General features: G+C 41.4%; 1 protein-coding gene across 2 annotated transcripts in view; it reads left to right on the top strand.

The window, feature by feature from the left end:
• The window catches only part of LOC146857653 (synaptotagmin-9-like), an 827,160-nt gene that overhangs the window by 279,663 nt on the left and 530,533 nt on the right, over positions 1–16,964 (top strand). The window lies entirely within an intron of this gene.

The raw sequence follows: 16,964 nt of genomic DNA, 5'->3' as shown, positions 1-16,964 counted from the left end.
TTAGCGAATGTGGCATGACTGGATTGAGCGGCCCACGTCCCTGCGACCCCAAGTTGTTTTCAGGTTTGGGTAGCCCCCGTAGAGTTCCATCACCCGCGCGTCTTGTCATTTCCTCTTGTTTCCAGTTGTCGCCTTTACTATCCCTCAGGGACTGATATGAATATGGAGCGCTGGATACCGGATACTGCTATATATAGATTTTCAAGCCAGCTGTTCTGTTTGTTTCTGGCCGTTTGGAGATGCTGTCTCTTGTTTGTGGAACACAACAACATTTCCTGTTTCTCTGCGAGAAGATCGCATATGATGCTCACCCATTAACCTGCTTGATTGAGGGGGTGCAAGATTCCCCTTTAACTAGTACAAGTAATGTCTGCCTGGGACGGACAGGGCATTTAAAACGGCCTAGTGCCTTCAGAGTGTTTAATAGTTTAAAGTGGAATGGGGGCAGTAGCTCCAGTCGTATTAGATTTGTTTACAGCATTGACCTTAGTAAGTGGCAATATATCTAATGTGCTTATTCAGGTCTTGCTATGTTTTTGCTGTTACGCGTAGAATCTTTACCCGACTGCAGAGAACTCCACACATAAAAATACAGGACAGTCTCTGCTGTTGTAAAGACACTACACGTAAAACTTAAAACTACACTCCAAGTCAGTGAATAGCAAGAAAAACAGTAAATTTACACCAAAAGTGTAAGCTCATCTTTTTGAACAAGGCCCAGGATATTTACAAGGCCTGTTACGAATTCTCTAAAATACGTCTAGAGCGGCAATGGCCACGTCCAAATGGATTTACTGCTCTCACTCAATCCAATTGCCTTTTTTTGTATCTGGTCTTTTGGCGTTGCTTGCACTGCATTGACTGCGTGACTATTTTACATCTCAAACATACACTGGATCGTCACACATTAAACTATTCGACTCACACGTGCTTTGTCTACAGAAAGAAACGTTTGTTATTTTTGTTGCAGGAGGCTCTTTACAATATTTTATTTAGGGTTCAAACTGCTAAACAGACCTTTTGGCTTTGACATTGACTATTTGAACGTGATACTTTAGGTATCAGCAACCAGTGCTTGGCGTAACAAAATGATTTATTAGCTTTTCACAAACCTATAGGTGTTGCTCAACTGAAACCTACAGAAATCGGGATGTGAATTATTTACGTATTGGTATTCAAAAGATTAAGCCGTGCAAACATACTTTTCTGTAACGTGAACAAAGAAGAATTGGTATTGTGGCCATTCTCCGATGGCCTGGTTGATAAACTATGTGCTGGAGAAAAGAAACACATTTTAAAATTCGTGAAATAAAAATTCGAGTCTCTGTTTCATGAGACATATTTGCATCACAGATGGTCTACATCTACCCTGCACTCTGCTGATATGAAAGGAGTGGTTCTCCTTTCTTCTGCCCATGACTTCATATGAAAAAAATATTTGACACTATTGATTTTGAGATGCTTTGAAAGTGACGAGCAAAGATTGAGCCTGAAGTTTTTTCCCTCGGTGTCTCAGCCAGAGGAAAATTGTTTATCTTCAGGCTTAACAGTCAAACCGAGTTGAAGCCAATTTGCTAATTTCAATAAAATATTCATTTTAAAAAGCACGCTGCTCATAAGTTAACTGGCAAAGAAATCACTTTAGAAAGATGTAATTCCAAAGTAACCACAGTTTTTTCTCAGAATAAAAAAGGCATGAAAAGGCAGCAGTGTTGTGGTATTCGAACAAAATATCGAGTCATAAATATCGAGTGACACTATATAAAGTTTTTAATATTGTGTCACAGAAATATCGTAATGCGGGAATTTTGTGAACAAAAATATCGATTTCTAAGGTAAGTAATATTGTTTTCAAGAATATCGTTGTTAATATCGTTTACAATAATATCGATGTAAAGAATATCGTTTTTTAATTATCTTTATGTGCTTTAAATAATATTGTATCTGCATATTTTATATATTGTTTGCATCATTGTTGTTAATGTTTTTTAATATAGTTTGTAATTTTAAGTAATTTATTATTTAAATGTAATTTTTCATAGTAATGTATAGTGTTGTAGTGGGTTGCGAGAGTTATAGGGGTACAGGGTGGGAAGTACATTAATTAGTAATTATTTTGTAATTATTATTAATTATTTAATTGATTAATTATTTTGTAAATTGTAAGAATTTTTTTATAGTTATGTTTTAGGTGCCGGTTGTTGTGTTTGTAGGGGCATAGGGTGGTTAGTTAATTACGTACTAAATTATTATTTTTGAATGATTAATTATTTAATTGATAATTATGTAAATTATGTAAGTATTTTTTTAAGTTATGTTTTAGGTGCAAGTTCTTGTGTTTGCAGGGGTATACGGTGAGAAGTTATTTAAATAATCATGTATTAATTTATAATTAATTATTTGATTGATAATTGATTATGTAAATTGTGTAATTATATTTTTTAAGCTATATTGTATGTACAGATTGTTGGGCTTGTAAGGGTTTAAGGTGGGAAGTTAATTAGGTAAATATTACATTTAAATGAATAAATAATTTTAATGAAAATCTGTTATTTATTTATAAATATGCAGACTAGTTAATATATATACTTTTATTTTATATATTTGGTGTGCATTGTGTTTTTAGGGAGATAGGGTGGGAAGATATTTAAGTAATAATTAATCAATAATTAATTGTTCATTTTTTATTAATTATTTTATTTATTACATAATATGTTAATTATGTCATAATTTAGTACTTTAACTATATTTTAATTTTGGGTTGCTAGGTATGTGGGAGTATAGTTTGGGAATTTAATGAAATAATCATTTAATGGCATTTTGTACTTAACATTATTCATTTAAAACATTAATAATTATGTACATTTTTCAATTGTTTGTAAAATGTATAAATGTATGTGTATATATTTATATATAGGATTTTTTTCATATTAATATTTTTTGTTATTGTTCAATTAATACATGTTTTCAAATATAGTATGTGTTTGAAGTGAAGTAATTTCCCTATTGCTGCACTGACTAGAGTGGGAATAGTTCATTTTACCCGTCTTCAGTCCAAGGTGTTTCCTACTGTTGGACTGACTGGAGTCGGGATAGTACATTTTACCCCTCTGCAATCCAACGCTTTCCCTACTGTTGCACAGATTGGAGTAGGAATAGTACATTTTACCCCTCCTGAGCCTAATGCTTTCCCTTCTGCTGCAACAACTGGAGTGGGAATAGTAAATTTTACCCCTCCTGAGTCCAGCGCTTTCCCTACTGTTGATCCAACTGGAGTGGGAATAGTACATTTGACCCCTCCTGAGTCCAACGCTTTCCTCACTTTTGCTCAGACTGGAGTGGGAATGGTAAATTTCACCCTGCCTGAGTCCAACGCTTTCCCTACTGTTGCACTGACTGGATTTGGAATCAGTGGTGGCTCCTCGAGGGAGTACTGCAGGGCGGTGGGGTGCGGCGTGGGAGGGGCAGGGTGGGGATAGTAAACTCCGGCATATGGTCGAACGGAGGTAAGTAAATAAATAAATGAATAAAACGAATTACATTGCGCATGCTGCATCGCCATTTGTTTTATTTATTTATTTAGTTACTTACCTCTGTTCAGCCGAATGCCGGAGTTTACTGCCTCCCACCCTGTCCCACTACCCTGCAGCACTCCCTCGAGGAGCCGCCACTGTTGGGGATAGTATATTTTACCCCTCCTGAGTCCAACGCTTTCCCTACTGTTGCACTGACTGGAGTGGGAATAGTAAACTTTACCCCTCCTGAGTCCAACGCTTTCCCTACTGTTGCACTGACTGGAGTGGGAATAGTAAACTTTACCCCTCCTGAGTCCAACACTTTCTTTACTTTTGCACAGACTGGAGTGGAAATACTAATTTTGACTCCACCTGTGTCCAACGCTTTTCCTACTGTTGCATCAATGGAGTTGGACAAGTATTTTTATTATTTCTAAAATGTAATACTATTGTTTAATTATCGATTGTTATTTGTTTATGTATTTAATTTTATGTTTTTATATTAAGAATTGTGATATTTTGTAAGATATTTTTAGGATTTTTTTTTCTTATTGTTTACTTTTCATGTTTAATTAAATTGTAATGTTTTTTAAAAAGTTTTCTACTTCATTTGCTATTTTAAAAAATTATTTGTGTATATATATATATATATTTGCTACCAAATCCGACTTTCTCCAAAATCAGACACCGACACTCAGGATGCTTTCAGCCGTCCGGCTTGGGTTTTTATTTCCTTACGTAACGCGTTTCGGGACGTATCCCTTGCTCACAAGGGATATTCATACATATAAATATTTGTTATATTAGGTCATAAAAAACGAAAATTATGATATAATTTATAATGAATATTTTTAATTTTAGTTTTAAATGATATTTGTGTACATCAACATACACATATAAATATATGTGTGTGTGTGTTTAAATAAGTATATTTCTATATATAATATTTAAACATGTTCAATTAAAATTATATTAATGATACAAGTTTAAATATCACAATATTTATGGTTTCTATATTTTGTAACTGAACCCATTGTAGTTCTGTTTTGCTGATTCAGGGAGGCTGCAGCAGTGTGGGTAGGGATGACATAAAACAGAGATATGGAGAGAGATGAGGTTTCTTAAGTATGCGAGTATAAAGTCCATGTTTATCACAGCAGCATTAGATGCAATGCACACTACTTTTCAAAGGGCATATAATGTAACGGATGTCAAAATGATTGCAAGGAAATTAATATTTTAAAAACAAATTAAATGTGCTAATATATAAATAAACCACAAGCTACAATGTTACATGCAGTCAATGCAATGAGTAATTTCACTTTACAGATGTGATACTTAGCATCTCATGTGTGTATTCTCAAATTGTTGAAACTTGTTTGATATATGTTTCTCATATATGCCTTATGAGATCATCTGAAGAAACTATGCATGATAACATCATGTGCCCTAAACAAAAAGTAACTTAAATATAACATAATTGCTAGCTCATATAAAGTGAGCAAAAAAAATCACTAGCCTATTCCAGCCGCGGTCGGTAGTAGGAGTAACTGCAGGGCGGTGACGTGGGGAGGGGGAGGGGCAGGGTGAGGGGTAGTAAACTATGGACTACGGAGGTTTACAGGTAAGTTATCATATAAATTAATAAAACTAATTTTGTTGCGTGCACTGCATCCCAAAATGCGATGCAGTGCACGCAACGAAATTAGTTTTATTAATTTATATGTTAATTTACCTGTAAACCTCCGTAATCCATAGTTTACTACCCCTCCCCCTCCCCACGTCACCGCCCTTCAGTTTCTCCTACTACCGACCGCGGCTGGCCTATTCCTTATGTAATATTTGAAATACTCTTTATTCAGCGAGTGTTCTACTTATTTACCACTGTATTCTATCTAATTTCAGCACTATCCGAAAAGGTGGCAATGATAGTCAATTGCAGTGCTAAATTGGGGCTAGTGTTTTTTTCCCTGTGCTCACCACCGGCACTAATTTATGAACATCAGCAAGTATTTTTAAGACTTCACCACATGTTTGTGCTGCGGTTTGTATATGCTTTTAATAGAGTGTATTAGTGGAACATTTAATAACTTAATGTACTAAAAAAATAATTAAACTAGGACTTAAACCTGCAGATTAATGTGACATGTTGATAATCCCTGCTGCAACGAACATGTATGAAATGCTTGGGCTTTGACACTTAATGGTTTACAAATTAGGCATTGGTCAGTGGTAACGACAGACCGGACCAAGGCGCAATTTGACACTGACAGGCATGGCGTGTGGTTCAGATACACCAACCAGGTTCAAAGATTTTTCCTTCTGGTTTAGTTCTTTAAGTCCTAAACCACCAAAGGAGTATACTTTTAAAGCCCACCCCCTACCCTTTCCCTGGATCTGTGGGGGAGGCATTTAGGGTCTCACAGGGTTTTAAATAGAGGCCAACAGCAGGATCCACTCCAGGTCCAGTTGCCACTAGCTAGCTAGGCAGCTGCAGGAAAAGCCGTTTGTAGCTTGTTGTAGCCCTGTAGCTTGAAAAGGAGATCAGTCTTATGCATGTTGGAGTCCACTTCTTTGTCCTGAGAACATGGGGGCAGGTCCATTCCTTCAGAGTTTCTTCCAGGTCACAGGCAGCACGTCCAGCCTTCTTCTTTTCTTCCGCTTATGTAGGAGTGTTCTGAAGTGGGTGCCTGGAGATGACACATTTATGCCTGGCATTAGCGAGTGGGCAGGAATAACTCCTGAGCATACCCTAACAAATGAAGTAAATGTTCCTTGGGCATTTTCAGGGTGCGAAATTCTTCACTCAGACTAAACTTGGCCTCTGGGGGCTTGTGATGTATGTGGGGAGTATTCTATTGGAATCCTACTGTGCTCCCACATCTAACATAAAAACTCAGATTTGAAGCAGCCACTGTACCCCTAAACAACCCAGAGATAGACGTCTGGTAGAATAAAGCAGGAATTTTTCAGCAACCAATTGATTCAGCGTCCTCTTTCACCTCCTGTCAAGTGTGCCCCCAGTGTTATATGTAAAAACTCGGCAGTGCTGAGAAGCAGGGTTTGAAAATCAAGTGAGAACACGAGTTGTAGTTATTGTAGGGCACAAGTTATAATTACATTAGATAACTATATCTGGTGAATTTCAGTGTTTTTATTTAGTTTAAAATGTTTTGTTGTCACTGAAATTTTAACTTAACTATAACGTTACTTTAAAAGTTGTTTTTTCAGTGAATTTCTGTGGTTTTAAAAAGCTGTAACGTGAGATATAATTACAAATCTTATATATAACAAAACTTTAACCTTTGGCTTGCTCAGTGAATTTAATTATTTTTTTAACCTAAAGCAATATTTTATTACCATACGTAAATCAAACCCCACGCCGGACATGCCCCTTGGCTGTGCATGACATGGGTTTGGCTGCCAGGCCTGGCCTGTAGCAGGCCCTGCATTCAACCTCTTGCAAGCTGCCAGCCCCACGCCATGAACAGCCTTTTGGCATGCAAACCCTGTATTTGGCCTTGCAGGTTCTGGCCTCACTCAGGCAGACTTACTGACTTTGCCAAAGAGTCACAACACTACATTATAAAAAGTTAGCCGATTTGCTTTATCAAGGGGTGAGCATATTAAGATATGTAAAGTAGATCTAGATCACAATGGTCCGCAACCAGGATTTAAGGTACTCTGTTCAGCTGGCCTATATGGGTCCCTGTAGCCAGCCCACGCTCCATCGCAGTTGGCCCGAACTGGTGACTTTGTCCTGGTCCAGTAGTTCTTTGTTCTTTTTCGCGCTATTTTTACTATATACTCTAAAATTCATTATTACCAGTTCTACTAATTGGATTGTTGCCGTTTTGGTCTTGTGTTATTTATTTAAACAATTTTTCAAAATCTGCTGTGGGCTCCTTTTGGGTGTTTTTATTACTCTTTTGTTGTTTGAAGTGTTGCACAATTACACATTGCCTCTAAGCTTGATTGCTCTGCGCCAAGGGAGTGAGCACAGGTTAATTTGGGGTTTGCTTATGCCTTAACCTGACAAAAATTCTGGTTGCTGCTTGACCAGGACTTACACCCCAGTCAAACAACAACACAATTTCTTACACTCAGAATATAAAATCATACAAAGAAACATAAAAGGGCCTTGCAATGCAGACGATAAGCATAGCGCTCCAGCTAGGAGTGCTTTAAAAAAGTATGGTAAGCTCTCCTTGGGTGATGGATTTATTGACCCAGATGACTTACTGTTTTCTTTTTTTAAATGTTGCTGCTCTCCCTACCTAGGGGCACCACCAAGCTAAAAGAATAAACAAAAAAGCCCTTGCATGCCATTATAGGGGGTTCATTGAAGGAGAAGTGAATAATTATTAAGCAGCTCCTGACACTTATTTATTATTCACTTTAGAGTCCCGGTCCCCATGGGACACTCTTGGGCATCCTACCTCCCTGACCCTTAACAGGTCCCAGGGCCCCATCCCCAAGGGCCGTTTTCTTTTTTATGGGGGGCATGGCCATCCTCCTCTATCCTTTACCCGCCTGAGAACCCAACCACCGGGGTCATTTTCTTGTTTACGCAGGAGGGGGTGACCAGCTCCCCTCCCCAATCCCTTATAGCTCCCGGGGACCCCATCCTCTAGGGCCTTTATTTTTTTATTAAGGGGAGGGTGCATGCAGCACCCCTTCTAGAGCCTTTATGCACCAGTGATCCCATCCCTGGGACTTTTTTTGGGGGGTGAGGGGCATTCAGCCTCCCTCCCTGTTCCTTTACGGTCCCCAGGGACCACATGCCCTGGGGTCTTTTTTTTATTTAGGGGAGGTTGGCACATGCTCTCCCCCCAAGTCTTTATGGCCTCTGGGACCCCATTCCATAAGGACTTCAATTTTTATATTTAACTCATTTTCTTATGCCCCTTCTGGGGCACCCAAAAAACACTATGTTGGGGGCTATGGAGGAAGCCACAGGACCCACATGGCCCGTCAACTCCCCACATGCACCCATCCTAGGTTCATCGAGAGCCAGCATTGATCCTGTATGGTGGGAGCAGCTGTTTTTGCATGCTTACACTGAGTGGAAGCAGATAAGTGTTCTCTACCTGCGCTCTTGCGGGCTGGGAAACAGTGTACCAGGGTGGGCTCCCTGGGACACAACAGTAGAGCCAGCCCCGGGAGATGGGGTGCCTAGGGCTTTAGGAGACTAATTGGGGGGTAGCATACCCCCTGACCTTTAAATATAGCACTTGGCCCAGGGGATGGGGTCCCCAGGGCCATGATGAGCTCAGCACGTGCCCCCTTCCCCTTTGAATATAGTACTGAGCCACTAGATGTTTTGCCTTCACCGTCCTGTATTATTAACCCAATTCTGTTCGCTATGGGACTCTGTGCTCTTTACCACTGCTAACCAGTGCTTTATTAATAGTGCTCCCTCCTTTGAGCATTGTGACATTGGTGTACACTCAACTGGCACATTCAATTTACTTGTAAGTCTCTAGTAAAGTGGTACCAAGGGCCTGTAAATTAAGTGCTGCTGGGGGGGCCTTTACCACTGATTAAGCCACCGGCGTAAGTAGCCATTATAAACATGAATCAGGCCTGCCATTGCAGCTTTTGTGTGCAGATTTAAACTGCCATTTTGACCTGGCAACAGAAACCTTTTGCCAGGCCTAAACCATCCTCTTTAATACATATAAGTCAAGTGTAGGCCCTAAAGAGTAAAATAGGACAGGATGCAGTGTATTTAAAAAGTTGGACATGTACTTTTAAGTGTTACATTTCTTGGTAGTAAAAAACTCTTTCATTTGTTTTTTTCTACTGCAAGGCCTCCCTATCCTATAGGATAACATTGGGTTGCCTTATTATCTTTAATAAGTGCTAACTTCTATTTGGTAGCAGGTGAAAATGTTGAGTTTGGTGTCTAAAGAATTGTAATTTTACGTCACAAGTCTGAAAATGCCACTTTAAGAAAGTCATCATTTTCGTCTCATAACCATTTGATGCCTGCAGCCTGCTTCCTGGGCTACATAACTAGTTGTAGCTGGCCTTTGTGAATTGCTCGCAGACGGTGAGACAAAGGAGAATAGGTGTTGGTAAGGTGGGCCATCTCTGACTTGATGAGGGGCAGGAGCTGTTACCTACCACTCTTTCATGTCACAAAGGCTCTGTCTGAGCTAACTCACAAAGGGCATGACATTGATCTTTTGTGAGCCCACACAAGCTGAGGCCAGGGCACGTAGGCAGGAAGTTCCAAACAAGTGTGGGGGTGGAAACCTTCAGAACCTTCTCCTACTTTAAAGTGGACACTAAGTATAAATAATGAACCCTCAGACCCAGTGTACATCTAGACCTGTGGAGGACTCAGCAGGACTGCTATGCTGCTCTGCAAGGAGGACTGCTATCCTCTTACCCTGCTGCTCAGCTATCAGAGTGAACGGACTGGACCTGCATCTTGATCCTAGGACCACCAGATTGATTCTAAGGGCTACTTGGCTGGCATTCTGATCAGATCCTCGTCAACAGAAATGGCTCCAACCACCTAGATCCCAGCACCAGGACTCTATCTGCTGTAAGTCCTACCCCACTAAGTTCTGCAAACCCAGTTCTGGACCCTTGGAAGTGGGCTTGAAGGTGCTCTGGCAGCCCAGCTGTGGTCTTGTGAGCAGAACCGATGGTGTGTGACGCATCTTTGATGCAGAGCGTCTCATCGCAAACCCTTGACAATGGCATCCTTGCTGATGATGAGCAACTACTCATCGCAACCCCGCAGCTTCCTCATAACAGCCGCTGCGTTGTGCATCCTTGGCATGCAATCTAGCAACACTCCACAAACCAGGATTTAAAGTACTTTGTTCAGTGGGCTTAACCTGGTCCCTGTATCCGACCCTCGCGCTCCATCACGGTAACCCTGAACATGTGACTTTCTCCCGTTCCAGTGCGACCAGATAACCATAGTTACCGCTTTGTGCTTCTAGACACCTTTTTTACTTAAACCTTTGAAATTGCATTTCTCTGGTTCTACTGATTGGATATTTGTTGTTTTGCTATCAAATAATGTATTAAACTTTACTCTGTTTTTCTAAATTGGTGAGGGATTTTTCTTGTGTTGTATTTTCACTTTATTACTGTTTGAAGTGCTGCATAAATACTTTACAAATTGCCTCCAAGTTTAGCTTAACTGCATTGTGCCAAGCTATCAGAGGGTTGAGCCTAGGTTGTTTGGGGTTTGCTTTTTTCTCTACCCTGCCAGAAATTGTGGTTGCTGCTTGAATAGGGTGCCATTCCCCTCAGCCACTATCTCCGTTTCCAACACATGTATTTAAATATTTTCATCAAACAACACTACTTTGCACTGAAAGGAATTTGGATAAATAAATGTGGGACCCAGTGCAGTGTCTGTTTCTCTGTGCCAGCTTCTTTCACTTTCAACATCTGTCGTAACACTTTTCTTCCTGAATTGGGCTGAATGTGTTGAATATGCACAACGTTTTTAAAGTATCTAGCAGTGCAAAGTTAAGGTAAGATTCTAACTTGTGATACAGAGCAATAACCTTGACACGTTTTCTTTTTAAATATTAGAGCATTTTCCTTATCAATTGATTTGAGCATTTTTGGAAATCTTGTATATGCAACTGAAGTAAGAATTTCATTTACTACTTTGAACATCGATGTAAAATGTGTGAGAAGATGCTTCAGAAAGAATAAGAGAGAGGTTTCTAAAGGGAGCAAATAATTCCCCTGAGGATAAGGGATAGGAAGGATGATTTCATTGGGGAAAAACATTCAAAATGAAACAAATAATCGGGAATCAGAGGGGCAGCGTGAGACTAGAGTAGAACTGAAATAACACGTCCTTCTGCATAGACAAGAGTATATGAGACAGTGCCAGAAACTGCGACACTGAACACTCATCCCTTAACCCTTTTACTTGGTCAGCAGGTACTTTATTGCCAACTAGAGGCCGTCTGCCCCTTGCATCACTTTGATCTGTTTCTGCCCAAGAGTATTGCTGTTCTACCGGCCCGATGACTTTTTTTCAAAGTTCAGAAAGAAATGTGGCTGTTTATCTTGTCGTTTTTCAATTTCCTGCACTAAGTAAAATATAACAGCTGTGTTTGTAAGCCTTAGAACAAATGCTTCCTAGATCATCAAATGTGTCCTCCTTGTTAATTCCGAATATCCATGCCATTCTTCCATTCTGCATTTACTTGAACGTGATTTCTGCTGTTTCAAATGATGGGGCAGATTTACAAGCCCCGTGAGCCACATTTGCGCCGTCGTTGCGTCATGTGACTCAGCGGCGGCGTAAACCATGCGCCACGTTGCGCCCTATTTACAATGTGACGCATCTAGGGAGATGCGTCACGTTGTAAAGCCCTGCGCCACATGAAACCTGCGTCAGGTTTCATGTGGGTGGTCCGGCGCGGGGGGTGGGGGCGTTCCGTCGCAGGAACGCCTCGGAAAAGTGCCTGAGTGAAATCTACAAGATCTCACTGAGTCATTTTTCAGACGCTGCTGTGTCAAAACATTGCGCGTGCTTGAAGCAGGCGTAAGACGTGACACACCATGTTGAAGATAGGCCAGGTTGGAACAGTGCTGGAGTTGCGTTGCGCCCGCGACACAACTCCAGCACTGCGCCAACCTTACGCCGGCAGATGTGACACGCATCTGTTTATCCTTGCGCCATGATGCGTTGCATTTTAACTGCTGCGCATCTGCGGTGGCGCAAGGGTAAACTTGCGTCACGCATCTTTCCTGGCGCATCCCTGCTGATTTGCAGGGATGCGCCTGGAAATGTAAATCTGCCCCGATGTTCTTAAATCCTTCGTTGATTCCATAGTATTTCAAAAGCACTGTGGCGTTTGGTAGCATCTCCTTTTCTAGTGCGGGTGGCTCTTTCACAGTACTTCAGTTTCTAATCAATTATGTATTTTACGCCCCCATTTAATAGTTACTTTTTATGCTTGGGATATTGCTATCACTTTACTTCTCATCTTTACCATATTTGTTAATTTCTTTGAATGTTCAGTTTCGGACAGTAGATGAATACATTGGAACACCCTAATAATTAATAAGTAATTTTACACTATGGCGAGCAAGGTTTGCATAACTATACAGATATTTATGTTTCTCTCTACTAAAAGAAAATTAAGAAAGCACTTTGATATTGTAATTTGTTTATATACAGAGCTTCATATTGTATATTTACGCTTGCTAAGTACTGTATTTAGTAGGAATTACCCAATGTAATAGCACTCGATTCAGTCGGATTAGATGTATCATAGACTCGGGTAATCTAGCTGTGATTCAAACGTGTGACTTGCAGGTGACAGCAATTTCAAGCAGCTACAATAAATTAACTCACTGAGCCATTTTGCTGGTAAAAGTATGTGAGGTAATTTCACACATAAAGACATTAAGAAGTTCTGTTAGATGTCCAGTTGCTGTTGTCATCAGAAAATGCGTGATGGTTCTCTTGATAATGCTTCATTGGCTGCAAAAGCAAACAACTATTTAAAACCTATCATCTCTAGATGACATAATACCATTTTTGCATGTCCTTGAACCCAGCTTAGCTCTTCTCATTTTATACACCAACGTTGGATGGCTATTGAGTTGCTCTACCATTACTGAAACATGTGACTTGCAGGTTGCTGAGGTTTGACTGTAGTAGGTGCAATAAATCACACATTTAACTTTTTGGCCTAGTTTACATGCTCATAGAAGAAAAATCTAATCTAGTACATTTCATCAGATGCATATGGAACAAAGCAATACAATAAGCATCATTAAGCGGTTTGATCTTCATAGTCGGTAAGTCAACAGAATGGGAGAACAGTGGAAGTCTTGGCCAACTGTTCAAGTTTATGGTTTACCCCGGTATATATTTTTTGTTGGCAGACTCGCTCTACCTCTGACAGTACTTCACATTCTTTCTGCGAGGCAGGCTTGCAATTCTGATTCTTATGCTTTTCATATTTTGTTCAAATGAGGCTTACACATTACCTGTCCTCCTTATACTGTCTAATCCTACTGATTTAGACAGTGTACTACCACTTTGTTGACACCACTGTTGCCTATGGGTCTGCATTTGTGTGGCCTTGAAAACATTTAATTGAACATGGCTGTGCTTTTCCAGCCTGAGACTGGCAGTTCAATTGGGTTTGTACTAGCTGGTCTTGGTCCAATGCTGAGACTTGACCAGCCTATGAGGTCCTTTGGGGGGCCTTTGGGTGTGGGTCTGAGCAGCAATCACTGACTCTTGAGTATGTGTGCTGTTCTGCCATATCTGAACGGAGCTGCCTTTGTATGTGTACATGCAGTGCGCAGGCCCTGGGCTCTGCCTCCCAAATGAGGGAAGGAACAGGCCACCTGCAGCCTTGAGCCCTGGCAGCAGGTGGGAATTTGTGGGGGACGGATAGGGATACTTGACAGATTTTTACCCGTCTCCACTCAAAAATGTTTGAACCCAGCCACCCTCATATATCACAGGCTGGTAGCGTCCTTGAACCTCATCTATAAGGTAGAGAGATTTACAGGAAGCACTCCAAAAACTGGACCGAAATCCTGCTGCTTGGACAGCCGTGCATACCTCGGGTCTTTTCCTTCAGAGGCTCTGCCTTTGGCTCAGGGCACTCTCATTCTTTTTGCCCAACCAAGAATGGACGCAAATGGAATAGTTTGGGTTTGAGGTAGGGTCAGGCATTGGAGACTTGCCAAGGCGCCTGAAGTGTTTCATCTGAGGCCAGACCACAATGGGGACAAAAATATTTAAATGAGCGAGTAAGTGAAGCATTTCTGAAGGAAAGAACAAAGGTTTGCATGATTGTAATGAGCATCAGGTGCTGAAGCGTGTTCCCTGTCAGTGAAGTGGGGAAATTGTGCAAGATACTAGGGTCCTTTGTTCACAAACACCGAAGAGACGCCAACGCTTATTTTTTTATTTGATTTTTGCATTGTTGTCATTTCACCCAAATGTCCTTATGAGGAGCTGTTCACAAAAAACAGTTGTGATAACAATTTCTGCTGTGAGGGACCAGGTCATAACTGATGTGTCTTGTGACATCAGGGCTCGAGTCGGGGTACCACGCGGGTGGACAGCGTCCCCCCACTTATTTTACTGGGAGCTCGATAACTGGAGCAAATGGGGCCACACATTCACTCTTTGGCCTCTCTGGGGCGAGATCGGAGCTCATTCAGAACGCTGCTCACGCGCTGCCTTCTCTGATGCAATCGCATCTAAGGGGTGAGCGAGGGGAGGCAATGAGTCTTATGGTGCAAGCCACCTTTCGTGACGTCACTTCCTGTCATGACGTCAGCGTCCCCCCACTTCTTTTTTTAGGACTTGTGCCCTGTGTGACATCTATGTGTGTGTCTCAGTGCCGGAAAAATTGTGCCAAAATGTGGGATTGGAGTGCCCTGATGGAATCATTGGTGGTGCTGTGTCTAGAGAAATAGAAAGTAGGTCACGTCTGAAATAAACTACATATTGGCAAAACTGTGTGTTGATCACAGTTTTACAATAACAGGCCATTGGGGTGATTCAGGTTAGGTTGAGGGGCTCTGTCAGAATTAGCTATCGGGTCCATCTCTGGGGTGCTTTGTCACACCTGGGGGGTCTGGAGTTCCAGTTTTAGAAAAGCAGCATGTGTAGGTCTGGAAAGACGTCGAGGAAATAGGTGCATCATAAATGTTATTTATGGAGCTCAGCACTCAAGTACCAAGGTTGCTGCAGGTCATAGTTCTAGTCACCTGGCTAGCAGAGATCTCTGTGGAAACAGAGGAGTTTCACCTAATTGCTTGTTAGGAATAGGTACTTTCGCAGAGCTATGTGCTGCATCCTAATACTGGAATACCAAGGAGCACTGTCGGGGCCAGACTGGCTGTAGCGGGCACCAGGCGTTTCCCCAGTGGGCTGCCAGAGTGGGGGGTGGTTTTGGACCCTTTGGGGGGTTTTATGCTACCGAGGGCCGGTTTTGCAGCATAGCAGTGTTTTACACGCGCACCCCCTTCCCCCAAACCCGCCCCCGCAGTCGACCTGACTCCGTTGTCAGAGCCGGTTTTCTTTCCCAGTCCAGCCCTGAGTAATGTCAGTCTTGAATGTGGTGCAGTCAATGCTTTCTGGAGTGCCAGTGATGGTTAGAATTGTGGTGTGTAATGATACAGAACCTGTGCCTGCCCCACCCATTTGTACAGAGCCCTGAGAGTTCTGTAACCAGATACTTGACACAGTTACTGATATACCAGTAGTCTACTGATTTGTTTTTCGCAGTGCCCATAGATTTATTTCACTCTGCATTTGGGACAGCTATTGATTAAACCTAGTAAATGCCAGCTTCAAGAGCAGTACATGAATATTCAACAACACAAGACCATACAGTGTTTTATTTAAAGCATGCCTGATAACTGCTGCTGGTCAGGAGCCCATTTTATGTGATTTCCTGTAATTGCATATGTTCTGTATGAGGGAGACTTGGATGGCTGTTTTCAGTGCTGCACATATTTTGAGGTGGAAGCTTGCACTGCTATTCACCATGTACTATTAACACTATTATGGGAGATGGAGACCTCCCTAGCATATGCCAGTGCTCTCCCTTCATTGTGAGGGAGGATTATAATGCTGCTGTCCATGCTCTGTTAGAGATGGAGGCCAGCACAGCTCTTTTCCATGCTGTACATGTTTGTGAGCAAGGAGGGCACTGCTACGTACCCTGGCCATGTGTATTTTGTCCGAAGTTTGTTTTCACAGGTGCTTATTTTGCTTTTTTGTTGTAGGAAGTGTACAGTGTAAGGGAATGCATGTATGGATGTATTGGTATTTATATGGCACAAACCTAGCTATGAAGCAACAGAGTACTGAGCTTTATGTGAGGGGGTGGATGAGGATCTACAAAATTACAAGATGGGATTGACAACATACATTTTACACTCATTACATTTAAAATGTTTGGCACAAGGAGATTATGTGATTTGCCCAGAATCACACAATGTTTAGTCAAGTGCCAAGGCTGGGATTCAAACTTGGGTCCCCAGGTTTCAAGGGTGGCGGTGCTCGCCACTACGCCACATCTTCTCCCACATCTTCCCACTCATCTTGCACACCTGCCTGTGCGGTACTCATTTTGTGTGTACTTGGAGTTTTCAATACTGGTACCTATGTTGTACTTGTTGTATGTGTGAGTGAATTATGTGTTGATCTCAATCTTTACACACTGGAAGATAGTTCTGTTTAGGAACTGCCTTTGCTATTGGATCACATTGTAAGTAATGAAGTGATCGCTGCTATTTCAACTTTGATCGGAGCGGCACTCAGACGGGGGTTATTGAATAACCTGGAAAAGAGGCTGAACAAACAAGACACGGTGTTCAGGAGCTGAAGGAAAGAATAGGATGCAGTATGGTGAGAGAGACACACATAATGAAAGGGAGAGAACAAAATAAGGGAGTGACGTCAAGGAAGAA

The sequence above is a fragment of the Triturus cristatus genome, chromosome 3_2 (genome assembly GCF_964204655.1).
Source record: "Triturus cristatus chromosome 3_2, aTriCri1.1, whole genome shotgun sequence".
Taxonomy (NCBI): domain Eukaryota; kingdom Metazoa; phylum Chordata; class Amphibia; order Caudata; family Salamandridae; genus Triturus; species Triturus cristatus.
The sequence above is the reverse complement of the archived record's forward strand: the minus strand, read 5'-3'. Positions and strand labels throughout refer to the sequence as shown.